This window comes from Chiloscyllium plagiosum, unplaced genomic scaffold (genome assembly GCF_037043375.1).
Source record: "Chiloscyllium plagiosum isolate Xiang-an unplaced genomic scaffold, Cpla_swu_hap1 HiC_scaffold_14, whole genome shotgun sequence".
Classification (NCBI taxonomy): domain Eukaryota; kingdom Metazoa; phylum Chordata; class Chondrichthyes; order Orectolobiformes; family Hemiscylliidae; genus Chiloscyllium; species Chiloscyllium plagiosum.
The window spans coordinates 12,175,361-12,193,060 of NW_028270152.1; the positions used below are offsets into that span (position 1 = coordinate 12,175,361).

At 50.4% G+C, this 17,700-nt stretch overlaps 14 non-coding genes across 14 annotated transcripts; all 14 read left to right on the plus strand.

The window, feature by feature from the left end:
• Nucleotides 1-789: 789 nt before the first annotated feature.
• On the plus strand, nucleotides 790-862 carry trnaf-gaa (transfer RNA phenylalanine (anticodon GAA)). Its single transcript has one exon. It is a non-coding gene; the product is annotated as a tRNA-Phe (tRNA).
• A 1,110-nt stretch (nucleotides 863-1,972) lies between these two features.
• Nucleotides 1,973-2,045, plus strand: trnaf-gaa (transfer RNA phenylalanine (anticodon GAA)). The gene has a single exon. It is a non-coding gene; the product is annotated as a tRNA-Phe (tRNA).
• Nucleotides 2,046-3,155: 1,110 nt separating this feature from the next.
• trnaf-gaa (transfer RNA phenylalanine (anticodon GAA)) lies at nucleotides 3,156-3,228 on the plus strand. Its single transcript has one exon. It is a non-coding gene; the product is annotated as a tRNA-Phe (tRNA).
• Nucleotides 3,229-4,338: 1,110 nt separating this feature from the next.
• On the plus strand, nucleotides 4,339-4,411 carry trnaf-gaa (transfer RNA phenylalanine (anticodon GAA)). Its single transcript has one exon. It is a non-coding gene; the product is annotated as a tRNA-Phe (tRNA).
• Nucleotides 4,412-5,587: 1,176 nt separating this feature from the next.
• Nucleotides 5,588-5,660, plus strand: trnaf-gaa (transfer RNA phenylalanine (anticodon GAA)). Its single transcript has one exon. It is a non-coding gene; the product is annotated as a tRNA-Phe (tRNA).
• Nucleotides 5,661-6,836: 1,176 nt separating this feature from the next.
• trnaf-gaa (transfer RNA phenylalanine (anticodon GAA)) lies at nucleotides 6,837-6,909 on the plus strand. The gene has a single exon. It is a non-coding gene; the product is annotated as a tRNA-Phe (tRNA).
• Nucleotides 6,910-8,085: 1,176 nt separating this feature from the next.
• Nucleotides 8,086-8,158, plus strand: trnaf-gaa (transfer RNA phenylalanine (anticodon GAA)). Its single transcript has one exon. It is a non-coding gene; the product is annotated as a tRNA-Phe (tRNA).
• Nucleotides 8,159-9,334: 1,176 nt separating this feature from the next.
• Nucleotides 9,335-9,407, plus strand: trnaf-gaa (transfer RNA phenylalanine (anticodon GAA)). The gene has a single exon. It is a non-coding gene; the product is annotated as a tRNA-Phe (tRNA).
• Nucleotides 9,408-10,583: 1,176 nt separating this feature from the next.
• Nucleotides 10,584-10,656, plus strand: trnaf-gaa (transfer RNA phenylalanine (anticodon GAA)). The gene has a single exon. It is a non-coding gene; the product is annotated as a tRNA-Phe (tRNA).
• A 1,176-nt stretch (nucleotides 10,657-11,832) lies between these two features.
• trnaf-gaa (transfer RNA phenylalanine (anticodon GAA)) lies at nucleotides 11,833-11,905 on the plus strand. The gene has a single exon. It is a non-coding gene; the product is annotated as a tRNA-Phe (tRNA).
• Nucleotides 11,906-13,081: 1,176 nt separating this feature from the next.
• trnaf-gaa (transfer RNA phenylalanine (anticodon GAA)) lies at nucleotides 13,082-13,154 on the plus strand. Its single transcript has one exon. It is a non-coding gene; the product is annotated as a tRNA-Phe (tRNA).
• A 1,176-nt stretch (nucleotides 13,155-14,330) lies between these two features.
• On the plus strand, nucleotides 14,331-14,403 carry trnaf-gaa (transfer RNA phenylalanine (anticodon GAA)). Its single transcript has one exon. It is a non-coding gene; the product is annotated as a tRNA-Phe (tRNA).
• Nucleotides 14,404-15,579: 1,176 nt separating this feature from the next.
• Nucleotides 15,580-15,652, plus strand: trnaf-gaa (transfer RNA phenylalanine (anticodon GAA)). Its single transcript has one exon. It is a non-coding gene; the product is annotated as a tRNA-Phe (tRNA).
• A 1,176-nt stretch (nucleotides 15,653-16,828) lies between these two features.
• trnaf-gaa (transfer RNA phenylalanine (anticodon GAA)) lies at nucleotides 16,829-16,901 on the plus strand. The gene has a single exon. It is a non-coding gene; the product is annotated as a tRNA-Phe (tRNA).
• The last annotated feature ends 799 nt before the right edge of the window (nucleotides 16,902-17,700 follow it).

Sequence of the window (17,700 nt, forward strand, 5' to 3'; positions counted from 1 at the left end):
GCTTGCAAAAACTGGTGATCCCTGATCGCAATGGAAAGGTTGCAGGAGAGATGCTGACATGCGCATGGCCGCCTGACTTTAGGTTGATTTGAGCGTTCCAGAGGTGCGCCTCAGCAAATCGCTTTGGACTGTCCTTGTTTTCGACACAAGCGGTCACTTCAGAAATGATCGTGCAGAATGACGATGGAAAAGTATTCACAAACAGACTCGGTCGGGTAAACAGTCAGTGACTTGCATGCCGCTTTGGAGATGGTTGCAGAGAACTTGGGAATCCTCAAGCCTGCAGAGTAATAACTGAAGGTTTTAACAGTGGACGGACTGAAGCCGGAGCAGAGGCGATTTGTTCAAATTGTTCCGGTGCATCGGGTTGCTTGCAAAGCAGCTTAGACTGATACTGACCATTTGCAGACGGATGGCATCACGTGCAGCATTTCGAGAGGTAGAGGAGAGATGGGGTGAAGCTGGCGAGACATGTTGACGGTGAACGGAGCACGACGCGGAACTTGTCGAGGACTGGAGGGACCAGTTCCTCGTTGTGCATTTGACGAGCGAGTTGACCAGAGCCAAGCAGTCAACTTCAGAAATGATTGTGCAGAATGAACGACAGTGTAGATATAGACGGTATAAAGAGGCAGCGGCCGAAGCGAACTGTCCGCCGAGAAAACAGGGTGGGAAATTTTGCCGGAAGAAGTTGATGTTGTGAGGAGATTTGGAACAAATACGCTGGGCAAATCCCAAGTGAATGTGGCCGCGAGCAAAGTGCCTGAGCGCGCTGAGCTGGCAGCAGCTGCCGAAATAGCTCAGTTGGGAGAGCGTTAGACTGAAGATCTAAAGGTCCCTGGTTCAATCCCGGGTTTCGGCAAGCGCAGGACTGCTTGCGCGCTCCCTCCTTTGTTTAGCTGTGATGGAGGCGAGTGAATAAATGTGAAGCTCTGCACCTTTCCTTGCTGGCGCAAGGGTGGTTTGGATTGCATCTCACCCTCCTTCTGCAGCGATGCTGTGCCTTTTGCTTCCAGTCTCATGGCACATTTCTTCTCATTGGCTCCGTAACGAGCATTCCAAAACAGTCAAATAATCAAATGGACAAACCCTCAATCCTGCACCAATTCAAATTCTCCTACTGTTCATTGACCAACATCTGCGAACGCACAAAACAGTCTTTGAGTCAGCAACGCGTACATGGTGGCCTTTGCACTCTCTCTATCAAACACTCCCTCGCTCATAAGCTTGCTGACGGCCAGCTGTTCCAGCTTGCAAAAACTGGTGATCCCTGATCGCAATGGAAAGGTTGCAGGAGAGATGCTGACATGCGCATGGCCGCCTGACTTTAGGTTGATTTGAGCGTTCCAGAGGTGCGCCTCAGCAAATCGCTTTGGACTGTCCTTGTTTTCGACACAAGCGGTCACTTCAGAAATGATCGTGCAGAATGACGATGGAAAAGTATTCACAAACAGACTCGGTCGGGTAAACAGTCAGTGACTTGCATGCCGCTTTGGAGATGGTTGCAGAGAACTTGGGAATCCTCAAGCCTGCAGAGTAATAACTGAAGGTTTTAACAGTGGACGGACTGAAGCCGGAGCAGAGGCGATTTGTTCAAATTGTTCCGGTGCATCGGGTTGCTTGCAAAGCAGCTTAGACTGATACTGACCATTTGCAGACGGATGGCATCACGTGCAGCATTTCGAGAGGTAGAGGAGAGATGGGGTGAAGCTGGCGAGACATGTTGACGGTGAACGGAGCACGACGCGGAACTTGTCGAGGACTGGAGGGACCAGTTCCTCGTTGTGCATTTGACGAGCGAGTTGACCAGAGCCAAGCAGTCAACTTCAGAAATGATTGTGCAGAATGAACGACAGTGTAGATATAGACGGTATAAAGAGGCAGCGGCCGAAGCGAACTGTCCGCCGAGAAAACTGGGTGGGAAATTTTGCCGGAAGAAGTTGATGTTGTGAGGAGATTTGGAACAAATACTGCCGAAATAGCTCAGTTGGGAGAGCGTTAGACTGAAGATCTAAAGGTCCCTGGTTCAATCCCGGGTTTCGGCAAGTGCAGGACTGCTTGCGCGCTCCCTCCTTTGTTTAGCTGTGATGGAGGCGAGTGAATAAATGTGAAGCTCTGCACCTTTCCTTGCTGGCGCAAGGGTGGTTTGGATTGCATCTCACCCTCCTTCTGCAGCGATGCTGTGCCTTTTGCTTCCAGTCTCATGGCACATTTCTTCTCATTGGCTCCGTAACGAGCATTCCAAAACAGTCAAATAATCAAATGGACAAACCCTCAATCCTGCACCAATTCAAATTCTCCTACTGTTCATTGACCAACATCTGCGAACGCACAAAACAGTCTTTGAGTCAGCAACGCGTACATGGTGGCCTTTGCACTCTCTCTATCAAACACTCCCTCGCTCATAAGCTTGCTGACGGCCAGCTGTTCCAGCTTGCAAAAACTGGTGATCCCTGATCGCAATGGAAAGGTTGCAGGAGAGATGCTGACATGCGCATGGCCGCCTGACTTTAGGTTGATTTGAGCGTCCCAGAGGTGCGCCTCAGCAAATCGCTTTGGACTGTCCTTGTTGTCGACACAAGCGGTCACTTCAGAAATGATCGTGCAGAATGACGATGGAAAAGTATTCACAAACAGACTCGGTCGGGTAAACAGTCAGTGACTTGCATGCCGCTTTGGAGATGGTTGCAGAGAACTTGGGAATCCTCAAGCCTGCAGAGTAATAACTGAAGGTTTTAACAGTGGACGGACTGAAGCCGGAGCAGAGGCGATTTGTTCAAATTGTTCCGGTGCATCGGGTTGCTTGCAAAGCAGCTTAGACTGATACTGACCATTTGCAGACGGATGGCATCACGTGCAGCATTTCGAGAGGTAGAGGAGAGATGGGGTGAAGCTGGCGAGACATGTTGACGGTGAACGGAGCACGACGCGGAACTTGTCGAGGACTGGAGGGACCAGTTCCTCGTTGTGCATTTGACGAGCGAGTTGACCAGAGCCAAGCAGTCAACTTCAGAAATGATTGTGCAGAATGAACGACAGTGTAGATATAGACGGTATAAAGAGGCAGCGGCCGAAGCGAACTGTCCGCCGAGAAAACTGGGTGGGAAATTTTGCCGGAAGAAGTTGATGTTGTGAGGAGATTTGGAACAAATACTGCCGAAATAGCTCAGTTGGGAGAGCGTTAGACTGAAGATCTAAAGGTCCCTGGTTCAATCCCGGGTTTCGGCAAGTGCAGGACTGCTTGCGCGCTCCCTCCTTTGTTTAGCTGTGATGGAGGCGAGTGAATAAATGTGAAGCTCTGCACCTTTCCTTGCTGGCGCAAGGGTGGTTTGGATTGCATCTCACCCTCCTTCTGCAGCGATGCTGTGCCTTTTGCTTCCAGTCTCATGGCACATTTCTTCTCATTGGCTCCGTAACGAGCATTCCAAAACAGTCAAATAATCAAATGGACAAACCCTCAATCCTGCACCAATTCAAATTCTCCTACTGTTCATTGACCAACATCTGCGAACGCACAAAACAGTCTTTGAGTCAGCAACGCGTACATGGTGGCCTTTGCACTCTCTCTATCAAACACTCCCTCGCTCATAAGCTTGCTGACGGCCAGCTGTTCCAGCTTGCAAAAACTGGTGATCCCTGATCGCAATGGAAAGGTTGCAGGAGAGATGCTGACATGCGCATGGCCGCCTGACTTTAGGTTGATTTGAGCGTCCCAGAGGTGCGCCTCAGCAAATCGCTTTGGACTGTCCTTGTTGTCGACACAAGCGGTCACTTCAGAAATGATCGTGCAGAATGACGATGGAAAAGTATTCACAAACAGACTCGGTCGGGTAAACAGTCAGTGACTTGCATGCCGCTTTGGAGATGGTTGCAGAGAACTTGGGAATCCTCAAGCCTGCAGAGTAATAACTGAAGGTTTTAACAGTGGACGGACTGAAGCCGGAGCAGAGGCGATTTGTTCAAATTGTTCCGGTGCATCGGGTTGCTTGCAAAGCAGCTTAGACTGATACTGACCATTTGCAGACGGATGGCATCACGTGCAGCATTTCGAGAGGTAGAGGAGAGATGGGGTGAAGCTGGCGAGACATGTTGACGGTGAACGGAGCACGACGCGGAACTTGTCGAGGACTGGAGGGACCAGTTCCTCGTTGTGCATTTGACGAGCGAGTTGACCAGAGCCAAGCAGTCAACTTCAGAAATGATTGTGCAGAATGAACGACAGTGTAGATATAGACGGTATAAAGAGGCAGCGGCCGAAGCGAACTGTCCGCCGAGAAAACTGGGTGGGAAATTTTGCCGGAAGAAGTTGATGTTGTGAGGAGATTTGGAACAAATACTGCCGAAATAGCTCAGTTGGGAGAGCGTTAGACTGAAGATCTAAAGGTCCCTGGTTCAATCCCGGGTTTCGGCAAGTGCAGGACTGCTTGCGCGCTCCCTCCTTTGTTTAGCTGTGATGGAGGCGAGTGAATAAATGTGAAGCTCTGCACCTTTCCTTGCTGGCGCAAGGGTGGTTTGGATTGCATCTCACCCTCCTTCTGCAGCGATGCTGTGCCTTTTGCTTCCAGTCTCATGGCACATTTCTTCTCATTGGCTCCGTAACGAGCATTCCAAAACAGTCAAATAATCAAATGGACAAACCCTCAATCCTGCACCAATTCAAATTCTCCTACTGTTCATTGACCAACATCTGCGAACGCACAAAACAGTCTTTGAGTCAGCAACGCGTACATGGTGGCCTTTGCACTCTCTCTATCAAACACTCCCTCGCTCATAAGCTTGCTGACGGCCAGCTGTTCCAGCTTGCAAAAACTGGTGATCCCTGATCGCAATGGAAAGGTTGCAGGAGAGATGCTGACATGCGCATGGCCGCCTGACTTTAGGTTGATTTGAGCGTCCCAGAGGTGCGCCTCAGCAAATCGCTTTGGACTGTCCTTGTTGTCGACACAAGCGGTCACTTCAGAAATGATCGTGCAGAATGACGATGGAAAAGTATTCACAAACAGACTCGGTCGGGTAAACAGTCAGTGACTTGCATGCCGCTTTGGAGATGGTTGCAGAGAACTTGGGAATCCTCAAGCCTGCAGAGTAATAACTGAAGGTTTTAACAGTGGACGGACTGAAGCCGGAGCAGAGGCGATTTGTTCAAATTGTTCCGGTGCATCGGGTTGCTTGCAAAGCAGCTTAGACTGATACTGACCATTTGCAGACGGATGGCATCACGTGCAGCATTTCGAGAGGTAGAGGAGAGATGGGGTGAAGCTGGCGAGACATGTTGACGGTGAACGGAGCACGACGCGGAACTTGTCGAGGACTGGAGGGACCAGTTCCTCGTTGTGCATTTGACGAGCGAGTTGACCAGAGCCAAGCAGTCAACTTCAGAAATGATTGTGCAGAATGAACGACAGTGTAGATATAGACGGTATAAAGAGGCAGCGGCCGAAGCGAACTGTCCGCCGAGAAAACAGGGTGGGAAATTTTGCCGGAAGAAGTTGATGTTGTGAGGAGATTTGGAACAAATACGCTGGGCAAATCCCAAGTGAATGTGGCCGCGAGCAAAGTGCCTGAGCGCGCTGAGCTGGCAGCAGCTGCCGAAATAGCTCAGTTGGGAGAGCGTTAGACTGAAGATCTAAAGGTCCCTGGTTCAATCCCGGGTTTCGGCAAGCGCAGGACTGCTTGCGCGCTCCCTCCTTTGTTTAGCTGTGATGGAGGCGAGTGAATAAATGTGAAGCTCTGCACCTTTCCTTGCTGGCGCAAGGGTGGTTTGGATTGCATCTCACCCTCCTTCTGCAGCGATGCTGTGCCTTTTGCTTCCAGTCTCATGGCACATTTCTTCTCATTGGCTCCGTAACGAGCATTCCAAAACAGTCAAATAATCAAATGGACAAACCCTCAATCCTGCACCAATTCAAATTCTCCTACTGTTCATTGACCAACATCTGCGAACGCACAAAACAGTCTTTGAGTCAGCAACGCGTACATGGTGGCCTTTGCACTCTCTCTATCAAACACTCCCTCGCTCATAAGCTTGCTGACGGCCAGCTGTTCCAGCTTGCAAAAACTGGTGATCCCTGATCGCAATGGAAAGGTTGCAGGAGAGATGCTGACATGCGCATGGCCGCCTGACTTTAGGTTGATTTGAGCGTTCCAGAGGTGCGCCTCAGCAAATCGCTTTGGACTGTCCTTGTTTTCGACACAAGCGGTCACTTCAGAAATGATCGTGCAGAATGACGATGGAAAAGTATTCACAAACAGACTCGGTCGGGTAAACAGTCAGTGACTTGCATGCCGCTTTGGAGATGGTTGCAGAGAACTTGGGAATCCTCAAGCCTGCAGAGTAATAACTGAAGGTTTTAACAGTGGACGGACTGAAGCCGGAGCAGAGGCGATTTGTTCAAATTGTTCCGGTGCATCGGGTTGCTTGCAAAGCAGCTTAGACTGATACTGACCATTTGCAGACGGATGGCATCACGTGCAGCATTTCGAGAGGTAGAGGAGAGATGGGGTGAAGCTGGCGAGACATGTTGACGGTGAACGGAGCACGACGCGGAACTTGTCGAGGACTGGAGGGACCAGTTCCTCGTTGTGCATTTGACGAGCGAGTTGACCAGAGCCAAGCAGTCAACTTCAGAAATGATTGTGCAGAATGAACGACAGTGTAGATATAGACGGTATAAAGAGGCAGCGGCCGAAGCGAACTGTCCGCCGAGAAAACAGGGTGGGAAATTTTGCCGGAAGAAGTTGATGTTGTGAGGAGATTTGGAACAAATACGCTGGGCAAATCCCAAGTGAATGTGGCCGCGAGCAAAGTGCCTGAGCGCGCTGAGCTGGCAGCAGCTGCCGAAATAGCTCAGTTGGGAGAGCGTTAGACTGAAGATCTAAAGGTCCCTGGTTCAATCCCGGGTTTCGGCAAGCGCAGGACTGCTTGCGCGCTCCCTCCTTTGTTTAGCTGTGATGGAGGCGAGTGAATAAATGTGAAGCTCTGCACCTTTCCTTGCTGGCGCAAGGGTGGTTTGGATTGCATCTCACCCTCCTTCTGCAGCGATGCTGTGCCTTTTGCTTCCAGTCTCATGGCACATTTCTTCTCATTGGCTCCGTAACGAGCATTCCAAAACAGTCAAATAATCAAATGGACAAACCCTCAATCCTGCACCAATTCAAATTCTCCTACTGTTCATTGACCAACATCTGCGAACGCACAAAACAGTCTTTGAGTCAGCAACGCGTACATGGTGGCCTTTGCACTCTCTCTATCAAACACTCCCTCGCTCATAAGCTTGCTGACGGCCAGCTGTTCCAGCTTGCAAAAACTGGTGATCCCTGATCGCAATGGAAAGGTTGCAGGAGAGATGCTGACATGCGCATGGCCGCCTGACTTTAGGTTGATTTGAGCGTTCCAGAGGTGCGCCTCAGCAAATCGCTTTGGACTGTCCTTGTTTTCGACACAAGCGGTCACTTCAGAAATGATCGTGCAGAATGACGATGGAAAAGTATTCACAAACAGACTCGGTCGGGTAAACAGTCAGTGACTTGCATGCCGCTTTGGAGATGGTTGCAGAGAACTTGGGAATCCTCAAGCCTGCAGAGTAATAACTGAAGGTTTTAACAGTGGACGGACTGAAGCCGGAGCAGAGGCGATTTGTTCAAATTGTTCCGGTGCATCGGGTTGCTTGCAAAGCAGCTTAGACTGATACTGACCATTTGCAGACGGATGGCATCACGTGCAGCATTTCGAGAGGTAGAGGAGAGATGGGGTGAAGCTGGCGAGACATGTTGACGGTGAACGGAGCACGACGCGGAACTTGTCGAGGACTGGAGGGACCAGTTCCTCGTTGTGCATTTGACGAGCGAGTTGACCAGAGCCAAGCAGTCAACTTCAGAAATGATTGTGCAGAATGAACGACAGTGTAGATATAGACGGTATAAAGAGGCAGCGGCCGAAGCGAACTGTCCGCCGAGAAAACAGGGTGGGAAATTTTGCCGGAAGAAGTTGATGTTGTGAGGAGATTTGGAACAAATACGCTGGGCAAATCCCAAGTGAATGTGGCCGCGAGCAAAGTGCCTGAGCGCGCTGAGCTGGCAGCAGCTGCCGAAATAGCTCAGTTGGGAGAGCGTTAGACTGAAGATCTAAAGGTCCCTGGTTCAATCCCGGGTTTCGGCAAGCGCAGGACTGCTTGCGCGCTCCCTCCTTTGTTTAGCTGTGATGGAGGCGAGTGAATAAATGTGAAGCTCTGCACCTTTCCTTGCTGGCGCAAGGGTGGTTTGGATTGCATCTCACCCTCCTTCTGCAGCGATGCTGTGCCTTTTGCTTCCAGTCTCATGGCACATTTCTTCTCATTGGCTCCGTAACGAGCATTCCAAAACAGTCAAATAATCAAATGGACAAACCCTCAATCCTGCACCAATTCAAATTCTCCTACTGTTCATTGACCAACATCTGCGAACGCACAAAACAGTCTTTGAGTCAGCAACGCGTACATGGTGGCCTTTGCACTCTCTCTATCAAACACTCCCTCGCTCATAAGCTTGCTGACGGCCAGCTGTTCCAGCTTGCAAAAACTGGTGATCCCTGATCGCAATGGAAAGGTTGCAGGAGAGATGCTGACATGCGCATGGCCGCCTGACTTTAGGTTGATTTGAGCGTTCCAGAGGTGCGCCTCAGCAAATCGCTTTGGACTGTCCTTGTTTTCGACACAAGCGGTCACTTCAGAAATGATCGTGCAGAATGACGATGGAAAAGTATTCACAAACAGACTCGGTCGGGTAAACAGTCAGTGACTTGCATGCCGCTTTGGAGATGGTTGCAGAGAACTTGGGAATCCTCAAGCCTGCAGAGTAATAACTGAAGGTTTTAACAGTGGACGGACTGAAGCCGGAGCAGAGGCGATTTGTTCAAATTGTTCCGGTGCATCGGGTTGCTTGCAAAGCAGCTTAGACTGATACTGACCATTTGCAGACGGATGGCATCACGTGCAGCATTTCGAGAGGTAGAGGAGAGATGGGGTGAAGCTGGCGAGACATGTTGACGGTGAACGGAGCACGACGCGGAACTTGTCGAGGACTGGAGGGACCAGTTCCTCGTTGTGCATTTGACGAGCGAGTTGACCAGAGCCAAGCAGTCAACTTCAGAAATGATTGTGCAGAATGAACGACAGTGTAGATATAGACGGTATAAAGAGGCAGCGGCCGAAGCGAACTGTCCGCCGAGAAAACAGGGTGGGAAATTTTGCCGGAAGAAGTTGATGTTGTGAGGAGATTTGGAACAAATACGCTGGGCAAATCCCAAGTGAATGTGGCCGCGAGCAAAGTGCCTGAGCGCGCTGAGCTGGCAGCAGCTGCCGAAATAGCTCAGTTGGGAGAGCGTTAGACTGAAGATCTAAAGGTCCCTGGTTCAATCCCGGGTTTCGGCAAGCGCAGGACTGCTTGCGCGCTCCCTCCTTTGTTTAGCTGTGATGGAGGCGAGTGAATAAATGTGAAGCTCTGCACCTTTCCTTGCTGGCGCAAGGGTGGTTTGGATTGCATCTCACCCTCCTTCTGCAGCGATGCTGTGCCTTTTGCTTCCAGTCTCATGGCACATTTCTTCTCATTGGCTCCGTAACGAGCATTCCAAAACAGTCAAATAATCAAATGGACAAACCCTCAATCCTGCACCAATTCAAATTCTCCTACTGTTCATTGACCAACATCTGCGAACGCACAAAACAGTCTTTGAGTCAGCAACGCGTACATGGTGGCCTTTGCACTCTCTCTATCAAACACTCCCTCGCTCATAAGCTTGCTGACGGCCAGCTGTTCCAGCTTGCAAAAACTGGTGATCCCTGATCGCAATGGAAAGGTTGCAGGAGAGATGCTGACATGCGCATGGCCGCCTGACTTTAGGTTGATTTGAGCGTTCCAGAGGTGCGCCTCAGCAAATCGCTTTGGACTGTCCTTGTTTTCGACACAAGCGGTCACTTCAGAAATGATCGTGCAGAATGACGATGGAAAAGTATTCACAAACAGACTCGGTCGGGTAAACAGTCAGTGACTTGCATGCCGCTTTGGAGATGGTTGCAGAGAACTTGGGAATCCTCAAGCCTGCAGAGTAATAACTGAAGGTTTTAACAGTGGACGGACTGAAGCCGGAGCAGAGGCGATTTGTTCAAATTGTTCCGGTGCATCGGGTTGCTTGCAAAGCAGCTTAGACTGATACTGACCATTTGCAGACGGATGGCATCACGTGCAGCATTTCGAGAGGTAGAGGAGAGATGGGGTGAAGCTGGCGAGACATGTTGACGGTGAACGGAGCACGACGCGGAACTTGTCGAGGACTGGAGGGACCAGTTCCTCGTTGTGCATTTGACGAGCGAGTTGACCAGAGCCAAGCAGTCAACTTCAGAAATGATTGTGCAGAATGAACGACAGTGTAGATATAGACGGTATAAAGAGGCAGCGGCCGAAGCGAACTGTCCGCCGAGAAAACAGGGTGGGAAATTTTGCCGGAAGAAGTTGATGTTGTGAGGAGATTTGGAACAAATACGCTGGGCAAATCCCAAGTGAATGTGGCCGCGAGCAAAGTGCCTGAGCGCGCTGAGCTGGCAGCAGCTGCCGAAATAGCTCAGTTGGGAGAGCGTTAGACTGAAGATCTAAAGGTCCCTGGTTCAATCCCGGGTTTCGGCAAGCGCAGGACTGCTTGCGCGCTCCCTCCTTTGTTTAGCTGTGATGGAGGCGAGTGAATAAATGTGAAGCTCTGCACCTTTCCTTGCTGGCGCAAGGGTGGTTTGGATTGCATCTCACCCTCCTTCTGCAGCGATGCTGTGCCTTTTGCTTCCAGTCTCATGGCACATTTCTTCTCATTGGCTCCGTAACGAGCATTCCAAAACAGTCAAATAATCAAATGGACAAACCCTCAATCCTGCACCAATTCAAATTCTCCTACTGTTCATTGACCAACATCTGCGAACGCACAAAACAGTCTTTGAGTCAGCAACGCGTACATGGTGGCCTTTGCACTCTCTCTATCAAACACTCCCTCGCTCATAAGCTTGCTGACGGCCAGCTGTTCCAGCTTGCAAAAACTGGTGATCCCTGATCGCAATGGAAAGGTTGCAGGAGAGATGCTGACATGCGCATGGCCGCCTGACTTTAGGTTGATTTGAGCGTTCCAGAGGTGCGCCTCAGCAAATCGCTTTGGACTGTCCTTGTTTTCGACACAAGCGGTCACTTCAGAAATGATCGTGCAGAATGACGATGGAAAAGTATTCACAAACAGACTCGGTCGGGTAAACAGTCAGTGACTTGCATGCCGCTTTGGAGATGGTTGCAGAGAACTTGGGAATCCTCAAGCCTGCAGAGTAATAACTGAAGGTTTTAACAGTGGACGGACTGAAGCCGGAGCAGAGGCGATTTGTTCAAATTGTTCCGGTGCATCGGGTTGCTTGCAAAGCAGCTTAGACTGATACTGACCATTTGCAGACGGATGGCATCACGTGCAGCATTTCGAGAGGTAGAGGAGAGATGGGGTGAAGCTGGCGAGACATGTTGACGGTGAACGGAGCACGACGCGGAACTTGTCGAGGACTGGAGGGACCAGTTCCTCGTTGTGCATTTGACGAGCGAGTTGACCAGAGCCAAGCAGTCAACTTCAGAAATGATTGTGCAGAATGAACGACAGTGTAGATATAGACGGTATAAAGAGGCAGCGGCCGAAGCGAACTGTCCGCCGAGAAAACAGGGTGGGAAATTTTGCCGGAAGAAGTTGATGTTGTGAGGAGATTTGGAACAAATACGCTGGGCAAATCCCAAGTGAATGTGGCCGCGAGCAAAGTGCCTGAGCGCGCTGAGCTGGCAGCAGCTGCCGAAATAGCTCAGTTGGGAGAGCGTTAGACTGAAGATCTAAAGGTCCCTGGTTCAATCCCGGGTTTCGGCAAGCGCAGGACTGCTTGCGCGCTCCCTCCTTTGTTTAGCTGTGATGGAGGCGAGTGAATAAATGTGAAGCTCTGCACCTTTCCTTGCTGGCGCAAGGGTGGTTTGGATTGCATCTCACCCTCCTTCTGCAGCGATGCTGTGCCTTTTGCTTCCAGTCTCATGGCACATTTCTTCTCATTGGCTCCGTAACGAGCATTCCAAAACAGTCAAATAATCAAATGGACAAACCCTCAATCCTGCACCAATTCAAATTCTCCTACTGTTCATTGACCAACATCTGCGAACGCACAAAACAGTCTTTGAGTCAGCAACGCGTACATGGTGGCCTTTGCACTCTCTCTATCAAACACTCCCTCGCTCATAAGCTTGCTGACGGCCAGCTGTTCCAGCTTGCAAAAACTGGTGATCCCTGATCGCAATGGAAAGGTTGCAGGAGAGATGCTGACATGCGCATGGCCGCCTGACTTTAGGTTGATTTGAGCGTTCCAGAGGTGCGCCTCAGCAAATCGCTTTGGACTGTCCTTGTTTTCGACACAAGCGGTCACTTCAGAAATGATCGTGCAGAATGACGATGGAAAAGTATTCACAAACAGACTCGGTCGGGTAAACAGTCAGTGACTTGCATGCCGCTTTGGAGATGGTTGCAGAGAACTTGGGAATCCTCAAGCCTGCAGAGTAATAACTGAAGGTTTTAACAGTGGACGGACTGAAGCCGGAGCAGAGGCGATTTGTTCAAATTGTTCCGGTGCATCGGGTTGCTTGCAAAGCAGCTTAGACTGATACTGACCATTTGCAGACGGATGGCATCACGTGCAGCATTTCGAGAGGTAGAGGAGAGATGGGGTGAAGCTGGCGAGACATGTTGACGGTGAACGGAGCACGACGCGGAACTTGTCGAGGACTGGAGGGACCAGTTCCTCGTTGTGCATTTGACGAGCGAGTTGACCAGAGCCAAGCAGTCAACTTCAGAAATGATTGTGCAGAATGAACGACAGTGTAGATATAGACGGTATAAAGAGGCAGCGGCCGAAGCGAACTGTCCGCCGAGAAAACAGGGTGGGAAATTTTGCCGGAAGAAGTTGATGTTGTGAGGAGATTTGGAACAAATACGCTGGGCAAATCCCAAGTGAATGTGGCCGCGAGCAAAGTGCCTGAGCGCGCTGAGCTGGCAGCAGCTGCCGAAATAGCTCAGTTGGGAGAGCGTTAGACTGAAGATCTAAAGGTCCCTGGTTCAATCCCGGGTTTCGGCAAGCGCAGGATTGCTTGCGCGCTCCCTCCTTTGTTTAGCTGTGATGGAGGCGAGTGAATAAATGTGAAGCTCTGCACCTTTCCTTGCTGGCGCAAGGGTGGTTTGGATTGCATCTCACCCTCCTTCTGCAGCGATGCTGTGCCTTTTGCTTCCAGTCTCATGGCACATTTCTTCTCATTGGCTCCGTAACGAGCATTCCAAAACAGTCAAATAATCAAATGGACAAACCCTCAATCCTGCACCAATTCAAATTCTCCTACTGTTCATTGACCAACATCTGCGAACGCACAAAACAGTCTTTGAGTCAGCAACGCGTACATGGTGGCCTTTGCACTCTCTCTATCAAACACTCCCTCGCTCATAAGCTTGCTGACGGCCAGCTGTTCCAGCTTGCAAAAACTGGTGATCCCTGATCGCAATGGAAAGGTTGCAGGAGAGATGCTGACATGCGCATGGCCGCCTGACTTTAGGTTGATTTGAGCGTTCCAGAGGTGCGCCTCAGCAAATCGCTTTGGACTGTCCTTGTTTTCGACACAAGCGGTCACTTCAGAAATGATCGTGCAGAATGACGATGGAAAAGTATTCACAAACAGACTCGGTCGGGTAAACAGTCAGTGACTTGCATGCCGCTTTGGAGATGGTTGCAGAGAACTTGGGAATCCTCAAGCCTGCAGAGTAATAACTGAAGGTTTTAACAGTGGACGGACTGAAGCCGGAGCAGAGGCGATTTGTTCAAATTGTTCCGGTGCATCGGGTTGCTTGCAAAGCAGCTTAGACTGATACTGACCATTTGCAGACGGATGGCATCACGTGCAGCATTTCGAGAGGTAGAGGAGAGATGGGGTGAAGCTGGCGAGACATGTTGACGGTGAACGGAGCACGACGCGGAACTTGTCGAGGACTGGAGGGACCAGTTCCTCGTTGTGCATTTGACGAGCGAGTTGACCAGAGCCAAGCAGTCAACTTCAGAAATGATTGTGCAGAATGAACGACAGTGTAGATATAGACGGTATAAAGAGGCAGCGGCCGAAGCGAACTGTCCGCCGAGAAAACAGGGTGGGAAATTTTGCCGGAAGAAGTTGATGTTGTGAGGAGATTTGGAACAAATACGCTGGGCAAATCCCAAGTGAATGTGGCCGCGAGCAAAGTGCCTGAGCGCGCTGAGCTGGCAGCAGCTGCCGAAATAGCTCAGTTGGGAGAGCGTTAGACTGAAGATCTAAAGGTCCCTGGTTCAATCCCGGGTTTCGGCAAGCGCAGGACTGCTTGCGCGCTCCCTCCTTTGTTTAGCTGTGATGGAGGCGAGTGAATAAATGTGAAGCTCTGCACCTTTCCTTGCTGGCGCAAGGGTGGTTTGGATTGCATCTCACCCTCCTTCTGCAGCGATGCTGTGCCTTTTGCTTCCAGTCTCATGGCACATTTCTTCTCATTGGCTCCGTAACGAGCATTCCAAAACAGTCAAATAATCAAATGGACAAACCCTCAATCCTGCACCAATTCAAATTCTCCTACTGTTCATTGACCAACATCTGCGAACGCACAAAACAGTCTTTGAGTCAGCAACGCGTACATGGTGGCCTTTGCACTCTCTCTATCAAACACTCCCTCGCTCATAAGCTTGCTGACGGCCAGCTGTTCCAGCTTGCAAAAACTGGTGATCCCTGATCGCAATGGAAAGGTTGCAGGAGAGATGCTGACATGCGCATGGCCGCCTGACTTTAGGTTGATTTGAGCGTTCCAGAGGTGCGCCTCAGCAAATCGCTTTGGACTGTCCTTGTTTTCGACACAAGCGGTCACTTCAGAAATGATCGTGCAGAATGACGATGGAAAAGTATTCACAAACAGACTCGGTCGGGTAAACAGTCAGTGACTTGCATGCCGCTTTGGAGATGGTTGCAGAGAACTTGGGAATCCTCAAGCCTGCAGAGTAATAACTGAAGGTTTTAACAGTGGACGGACTGAAGCCGGAGCAGAGGCGATTTGTTCAAATTGTTCCGGTGCATCGGGTTGCTTGCAAAGCAGCTTAGACTGATACTGACCATTTGCAGACGGATGGCATCACGTGCAGCATTTCGAGAGGTAGAGGAGAGATGGGGTGAAGCTGGCGAGACATGTTGACGGTGAACGGAGCACGACGCGGAACTTGTCGAGGACTGGAGGGACCAGTTCCTCGTTGTGCATTTGACGAGCGAGTTGACCAGAGCCAAGCAGTCAACTTCAGAAATGATTGTGCAGAATGAACGACAGTGTAGATATAGACGGTATAAAGAGGCAGCGGCCGAAGCGAACTGTCCGCCGAGAAAACAGGGTGGGAAATTTTGCCGGAAGAAGTTGATGTTGTGAGGAGATTTGGAACAAATACGCTGGGCAAATCCCAAGTGAATGTGGCCGCGAGCAAAGTGCCTGAGCGCGCTGAGCTGGCAGCAGCTGCCGAAATAGCTCAGTTGGGAGAGCGTTAGACTGAAGATCTAAAGGTCCCTGGTTCAATCCCGGGTTTCGGCAAGCGCAGGACTGCTTGCGCGCTCCCTCCTTTGTTTAGCTGTGATGGAGGCGAGTGAATAAATGTGAAGCTCTGCACCTTTCCTTGCTGGCGCAAGGGTGGTTTGGATTGCATCTCACCCTCCTTCTGCAGCGATGCTGTGCCTTTTGCTTCCAGTCTCATGGCACATTTCTTCTCATTGGCTCCGTAACGAGCATTCCAAAACAGTCAAATAATCAAATGGACAAACCCTCAATCCTGCACCAATTCAAATTCTCCTACTGTTCATTGACCAACATCTGCGAACGCACAAAACAGTCTTTGAGTCAGCAACGCGTACATGGTGGCCTTTGCACTCTCTCTATCAAACACTCCCTCGCTCATAAGCTTGCTGACGGCCAGCTGTTCCAGCTTGCAAAAACTGGTGATCCCTGATCGCAATGGAAAGGTTGCAGGAGAGATGCTGACATGCGCATGGCCGCCTGACTTTAGGTTGATTTGAGCGTTCCAGAGGTGCGCCTCAGCAAATCGCTTTGGACTGTCCTTGTTTTCGACACAAGCGGTCACTTCAGAAATGATCGTGCAGAATGACGATGGAAAAGTATTCACAAACAGACTCGGTCGGGTAAACAGTCAGTGACTTGCATGCCGCTTTGGAGATGGTTGCAGAGAACTTGGGAATCCTCAAGCCTGCAGAGTAATAACTGAAGGTTTTAACAGTGGACGGACTGAAGCCGGAGCAGAGGCGATTTGTTCAAATTGTTCCGGTGCATCGGGTTGCTTGCAAAGCAGCTTAGACTGATACTGACCATTTGCAGACGGATGGCATCACGTGCAGCATTTCGAGAGGTAGAGGAGAGATGGGGTGAAGCTGGCGAGACATGTTGACGGTGAACGGAGCACGACGCGGAACTTGTCGAGGACTGGAGGGACCAGTTCCTCGTTGTGCATTTGACGAGCGAGTTGACCAGAGCCAAGCAGTCAACTTCAGAAATGATTGTGCAGAATGAACGACAGTGTAGATATAGACGGTATAAAGAGGCAGCGGCCGAAGCGAACTGTCCGCCGAGAAAACAGGGTGGGAAATTTTGCCGGAAGAAGTTGATGTTGTGAGGAGATTTGGAACAAATACGCTGGGCAAATCCCAAGTGAATGTGGCCGCGAGCAAAGTGCCTGAGCGCGCTGAGCTGGCAGCAGCTGCCGAAATAGCTCAGTTGGGAGAGCGTTAGACTGAAGATCTAAAGGTCCCTGGTTCAATCCCGGGTTTCGGCAAGCGCAGGACTGCTTGCGCGCTCCCTCCTTTGTTTAGCTGTGATGGAGGCGAGTGAATAAATGTGAAGCTCTGCACCTTTCCTTGCTGGCGCAAGGGTGGTTTGGATTGCATCTCACCCTCCTTCTGCAGCGATGCTGTGCCTTTTGCTTCCAGTCTCATGGCACATTTCTTCTCATTGGCTCCGTAACGAGCATTCCAAAACAGTCAAATAATCAAATGGACAAACCCTCAATCCTGCACCAATTCAAATTCTCCTACTGTTCATTGACCAACATCTGCGAACGCACAAAACAGTCTTTGAGTCAGCAACGCGTACATGGTGGCCTTTGCACTCTCTCTATCAAACACTCCCTCGCTCATAAGCTTGCTGACGGCCAGCTGTTCCAGCTTGCAAAAACTGGTGATCCCTGATCGCAATGGAAAGGTTGCAGGAGAGATGCTGACATGCGCATGGCCGCCTGACTTTAGGTTGATTTGAGCGTTCCAGAGGTGCGCCTCAGCAAATCGCTTTGGACTGTCCTTGTTTTCGACACAAGCGGTCACTTCAGAAATGATCGTGCAGAATGACGATGGAAAAGTATTCACAAACAGACTCGGTCGGGTAAACAGTCAGTGACTTGCATGCCGCTTTGGAGATGGTTGCAGAGAACTTGGGAATCCTCAAGCCTGCAGAGTAATAACTGAAGGTTTTAACAGTGGACGGACTGAAGCCGGAGCAGAGGCGATTTGTTCAAATTGTTCCGGTGCATCGGGTTGCTTGCAAAGCAGCTTAGACTGATACTGACCATTTGCAGACGG